Below are 6165 nucleotides of genomic sequence, written 5' to 3'. Positions count from 1 at the left end.
CATTATATACTTGCCAAAATCCACAAAACGTACAGCCCAAAAAGTGAACCCTGATGTAAACTATGGACTTTGGTTGCAAACAAAACAATTGTATCACTTCATGATATGCAATGATTGCCAGGACAATTAAGTGAAAAAAGCAATGCAGAACAATGCATATAGTATGCTACCTTGGCCTAAGGAAGAGAGTTGGGGAGTAAGAAGTATATATTCACATTTGCTTATATCTGCATAAAGAAAGCTGAAAAAGATATACCAGAAATTACAAAAGTGGTTACCTCTGAGGCTGAGGAGTCGGGTGTATGGGGACAGGGGTGGAAGCATGACTTCCCAACGTATGCCTTTTTGTTTTGATTTGTGAACCATGTGAAGGTATTACCCATTAAACTTGCTTAAAAACTAATTAATTCTATAATGTCTGAAATGCATGGTACAAAAGCCCACTTACAAGACTCAGAGGTGAAAGTGTGCTAATGTATCATACAGAAAAATAACCTGGACCCAGTAGTACTAGGAATCATGTGATAGGGAAACTTATGGGACAGTGGATTATCTCTTACTCGCGCTTCTGCCTTTCTGCCAGGGAGCTTTGCACTTGCTTCTGTCTGGCTTCTTCTCCATCACTTAGACTCCCCACCTATTCAAGCATCAGCACCAGCACTGGACTCAGTCTAGCTTTGCTCAAAACTGGACTGAGGGTTACTCAGCACACACATGGCTGCCTGAGCCTCCTCTCCCTGTTCAGTAGGGGCTGTGGTTAGAGACAAGTTTCAGAAAAGAGGGATTGGGCAGGACTGCAGTGATAGGCTCGCTTGGTATGGCTGTTGGCTGGTGACTCAGAGTTTAAAGAGCCAACCTTCAGTGGGTTGTCCTAGACATGGAGGGGCAGATGATGACTCTACAGCGCCTGGAGAAGAACGGCAGAGAAACAAACTTGACAGGCTAGGAGCTTCTGCCCACTTCCTGTGTGACCTGGGCAAGTCCCTTCTGTCTGGGCTTCAGCTTCTCATTTATGGGACAAGGGGATTGGGCTAGATGATGCTCTGAGGTCCCTTTGGTCTCAAAAGGGGAAACAAGCAGAGGGTGATGAAAAGAGCCTTGAACCGGGAGTGAGGAGACCTGGTCTCCAGTGCCTCTTCCCCCATAGCCTTGCATTTGGGCCTCCATCAGGCCATGTGATGTCCATGAACCTCTACTAAAAAATGAGGATAACACTCTGCAGACTGCTGTGAGTTAAATAAACTAAGCATGAAACTGCCTTGTCAACTGTCCTGTCGGTGTAGTTATGAGGAGTGATTATAAAGGCTACCACCTCTATAAAATAGAGGTACGACCCAGTCCTTGGCCTTCTGTCAGGATGACTATGGGGGCAAAGGAGACAGTTCAGGAACTGGTGCAGTGACTGAGCTCTGGACTGGGACGTAACAGCTGGGCTCTATTACCTGCCAACTGTGTGACAGTGGCCAAGGGTCCTTCCTCTCTGGGCGTCCACTTTTCCTCTGTGGACCAGGAATGATAGTGTCTGCCTGAGAGGTGGTAGTGAGGAAAGATGAAAGCATGAGCCTGAGGAGTGTTGCATGGACTGTGGTGTGCTTTTTTGGTGAGAGGAATGATTAATGGGACTGTTGCCTGGTCCCCCAGCTCCTGAAGGAAGCTATTCTGTGATGTTAATTAAGCTCACTTACAGACCTCCTCCAAAGCCCTGGGAGGCAGCCCAGCAATGCATTTACATGGTCATAAATGTTTCTGTAAAACTTACAAAAAGTAAAATGTTTCAGTTAAGACCACTATCTCTTCCACCCTAAGGTCTCTGTCATACTTCCACTCATGTTGGATGATGTTGTATGGCCATTGCCATCTTTGGGGTCTGGTTAAGGGGAAGCTGAGTCTGAGATACATTTATTTGACTTAGTGGATATATTTGTGTAGTTTATAGTCACTTCTGTATATTGCTAGTCATTCTGGCAATAATTCTTCTAACCAACAATGCCCACCACGTGGACACACTCGTTATCAGGACATGAAGATGCATCCCAGAGGCCATACTGAAACATGGATATGTCAACACCCAGCCCTGGCAGGTTGTGGAGGAGGAACAAAATGTGAAGGGTACAGAGCCAGAAGCTAGTTTGGGGAAAATTCTTCCACCACCAGAGAATAGATTCATTTCTCATGGGTGCCCAGTCAAAATGGAAATCCCTCATGTTGAAGAATATACTCAGTAATGCCACAGATACAATTCTAAATGTACCATACATTTTGTTTCTCTTTAATGGGATTCACACAAAATAAAATGTATCAGAAGTCAATTGTTTGTAGGACTTGAGAACTATAGCAGTCCTACAAACAAGGGGTACTTCTGTATGTGAAGTTGCATGTTTTATTCATCCCAATATATGGAATCGCATTTTGGTCTGACTAATGCATCATGTGACTAATGCACAGTGTCCTGATGAAGCTTGAAAGTTCCAGATGAAATGGCACACAAAATTGCTACCAATACAACAAGACAGCCTAGAGAAATGAGGATTGTAATGACAAAACTCCTACACATACTCATCAATAAGTATAGTGTATGTAGCATAAGAGAAATTTCATTACACAATTGTACAGCTCAAAGCGATGTAGTAGCAATTTGAGAATGCATCTGAATTGCTCTGGGTAATGAGCCATTAGTTTAGAGTGTTTAAGAGGGGTCCTCGCCCTGAAAGCTTACAGCTTGTGTATAAACGAAGTGGGATAGAAGTTTCCTCCAATTTAAAAACAATCCTAAAAATTTACAACTTTACCAACAAGATGTGGAACTGAAAGAAACCTCCCTAAACTATTAGTAATAAAATCACAAATTGGCTACCACACCAGGGGAGACACTGAATTATCTTTCTGTTCTCCTTATAGGAAATGCCATACACTATACTTCATAGTATTGTCATATGAAGAGGCCATTGAAAGATATGTAGCCAAAAGTCAAGGAAAACAAGGTATTAAAAGATGTGCTAGGTACATTAAAAATATTATGCTGTGGGGGGTGGATTTTGTGATATTTGTAGTAGGTCAGCTTTTCTTGTCTGTAGGTTGTTTTGATTTCTTTTCTCATTCTAAGTAACTATTCATGTTTGTCCCTGATTTTGTACTTATAATTTGTATTAGTTTTCCTTTTAGAAGGCCTCCAATTGTATAAGCTTTGTTGTTATTCAGTCGCTCAGTCATGTCCCACTCTTTGTGACCACATGGATTGCAGCCTGCCAGGCTTCCCTGTCTTCCACTATCTCCTGGAGTTTGTTCAAGTTCATGTTCTTTAGTTAGTGTTGCTATCCAACCATCTCAACCTCTGCTGTGCTCTTTTCCTTGTGCCTTCAATCTTTCCCATCATCAGGGTCTTTTACAATGAGTCAGCTCTTTGCATCAGGTGGCCAAAATATTGGAGTTTCAGCTTCAGCATCAGTCCTTCCAGTGAATATTCAGGGTTGATTTCCTTTAGGATTGACTTGTTTGATCTCCTTGCAGTCCAAGGGACTCTCAAGAGCCTTCTCCAGCATCACAGTTGGAAAGCATCAATTATTCTGCACTCAGCCTTCTTTATGGTTCAATTTTCACGTCTGTCCCCAACTACTGGAAAAATCATAGCTTCGACCAGACAAAGCTTTGTCGGCAAAGTGGTGTCTCTGCTTTTTAATATTCTGCCTAGGTCTGTCACGGCTTTTCTTCCAATGAGCAGGTGTCTTTTAATTTCATGGTTGCAGTCACCGTCCGCAGTGATTTCAGAACCCAAGAAAGCAAAATCTGCCACTGTTTCCACATTTCCCCCATCTGCTTGCTGTGAAGTGATGGGACTGGATGTCAGGATCTTAATTTTTTGGATATTGAGTTTTAAGCCAGCTTTTTCACTCTCCTCTTTCACCTTCATCAAAAGGCTCTTTAGTTCCTCTTCACTTTCTGCCATGAGAGTGGTATCATCTGCATATCTGAGGCTACATAAGCTTAGGACCTCACAAAACTTGGATATGCTGTGGCCTGGGGGGCTGCACTGACTCACATTCCCCCCTCCCCGCTCTCTCCAGCCACTTTGGACTCCATCTGAGCCATCCCCAGCCCCGCTCCAGGGACAGCAGGCAGCAGCAGCAGCAGGCACCTCTCAGGAGGAACAGGCCTGGCCCGGGGAGCTCCCACCCTCCCACATGCTCCTGTGTTCAGCTTCCTAACACAGGCCTCACTGCTCTCACACCTTCTCTGACTCCTCAGCACCTTCAGGACAAAATGGTCTGACATTCAAGCCCTTCTTGGTCTGGTTTTACTTTACATAAAAAAATGTTAAAGATCACATTTCCTTCCAGAATGAAGCTGATAAATACAAAAGCAATTTTGTATCTGGTCACCACAGTAAATTATTTCATGTAGTTTTTTTCTTTTCTTTATTTATTCTTCTGTTTATTCTCTAGGAATTTCTAGGAAGACAAGCATGTCATCTGCAAATAGCCATGTGGTCTATTCCTTGTCAATATTTATATTTCTGTACCAGTCAGAGGCTTTGTTTGCAAACAGCAAAAGCCAACTCTACTTTAACACTGGAAAACTGTTGGAAGAGCCACACTCTGGGAAGCCAACATAACCAACCAAGTCCTACTAGAATTCAGACTTCTTTCCATGATGAAGTGTAAAAAAAAAAAAAAGAAAAAATCCAGCCTGGCAAACTGAAAATATCTTCACTCTCTTATCAGTTACTCTAAACAACTCCAAGTTCTGGGCAAGGTCCATTCCTTCTCTAATTCTGTCCCAATCCTATCTCAATACTCTGCAAACAATATATACAAGTGTGGATTAAAGGGAAATACAAGAGAAATTCATTAAAGTATATAAATATATAGATGGCAGAGCAGGGAAGGAAACATAGGTAGAGAATACGGGGCTCTGTGTCTTGACTCGGGTGTATAACCTCCTTCCTCTACCATTTATTGCATGATGACTTTGCCTTTGGCCAACACCTCATCTAGCAGGGATTGTAGGCCATGTGTCAGAGTGGCCTAGGCCATCATTCCTGAGGGGTCTGGGCCCTAGTGGTCTTACCTAACATCTTTGTTGTAATCTTGCTTCCGTATTGGAAGCTACACATGGCAGTATTAGCAGGCAGAGCAGAGGGTTCTCTGAGAGTCAACCTCATTTCTTCATGTACTATTGTAATAACCTCCCCATTACCATTTAGTACCCATTAGTACTCTCTATCAGTGCTGTCCAGTAGAACTTTCTGCAATGATGGACATGTTCCTCATCTTCTCTGAGTAAAATGGTAGCCAATAGCCATATGTTATAGCCAGGTGGCTCAGTAGTAAAGAATCTGCCTTTTAATTCAGGAGACACAGGAGATGTGGGTTCAGTCCCTGGGTCGGAAAGATCCCCTGGAAGAGGGCACAGCAGCCCACTCCAGCATTCTTGCCTGGAGAATCCCATGGACCGAGGAGCCTGGATGGCTACAGTCCCTGGGGCCGCAAAGAGTCTGACATGACTGAGCAACACACACATAGCCATGTATGGATACTGACCACTTGAAATGTGGCTAGTGTGACTGAAGAAACTGAATTTCTAATTTAGTTTAAATTAAATTTAAATATAATAGCCACAGGTGGCGAGTGGCTACAGTATTGGACAGCATACTTGTAAATCAATCATTCCAGCTGACACCATGGTCTCCCTTGGGCCTGTTCATCCACTGGCATGAGAGCCCATAATGGCTGGTTGATAGTATTAACTTCCTATTCAGTGGAACCATTGTGTGTCTCCAAATAGAAGCTGTCCTCCTATGCATATCAAAACCTCTAAACCAGCAGGTGTAGAGATGTGGAAACAAAAAGCAAATTTTTTGAAAGGGGATTATTTGGTGGAGTGGTGACACGTGCCATTCCCACATCCATGCTTGTGTTCCAGGATTGCTGTAAACTGATCACTATAAGTTGGTTGCTAGTTGAGCTCATACACCACATCCTAGAGGACAGTAACCCAAACTCACAGGGTGTTGTCTACCAGGGTGCTGTGACTGATCCTTTAACTGTCTGCTCTAGTCTTCTCTTGGGCCAGCTCTCCTGTGTATGATAAGACCTGTGAATCCCATGACCATTGGCCCATTGCTTCATTCTTTGGCTGTACAGTGAGTTTTTAGGCAGAAGCAATATT

This window comes from Giraffa tippelskirchi, chromosome 12 (assembly GCF_054371585.1).
Source record: "Giraffa tippelskirchi isolate mGirTip1 chromosome 12, T2T-mGirTip1v1.2.pri, whole genome shotgun sequence".
In the NCBI taxonomy this organism is placed as follows: Eukaryota; Metazoa; Chordata; class Mammalia; order Artiodactyla; family Giraffidae; genus Giraffa; species Giraffa tippelskirchi.
Note: the sequence above shows the minus strand (reverse complement) of the source record.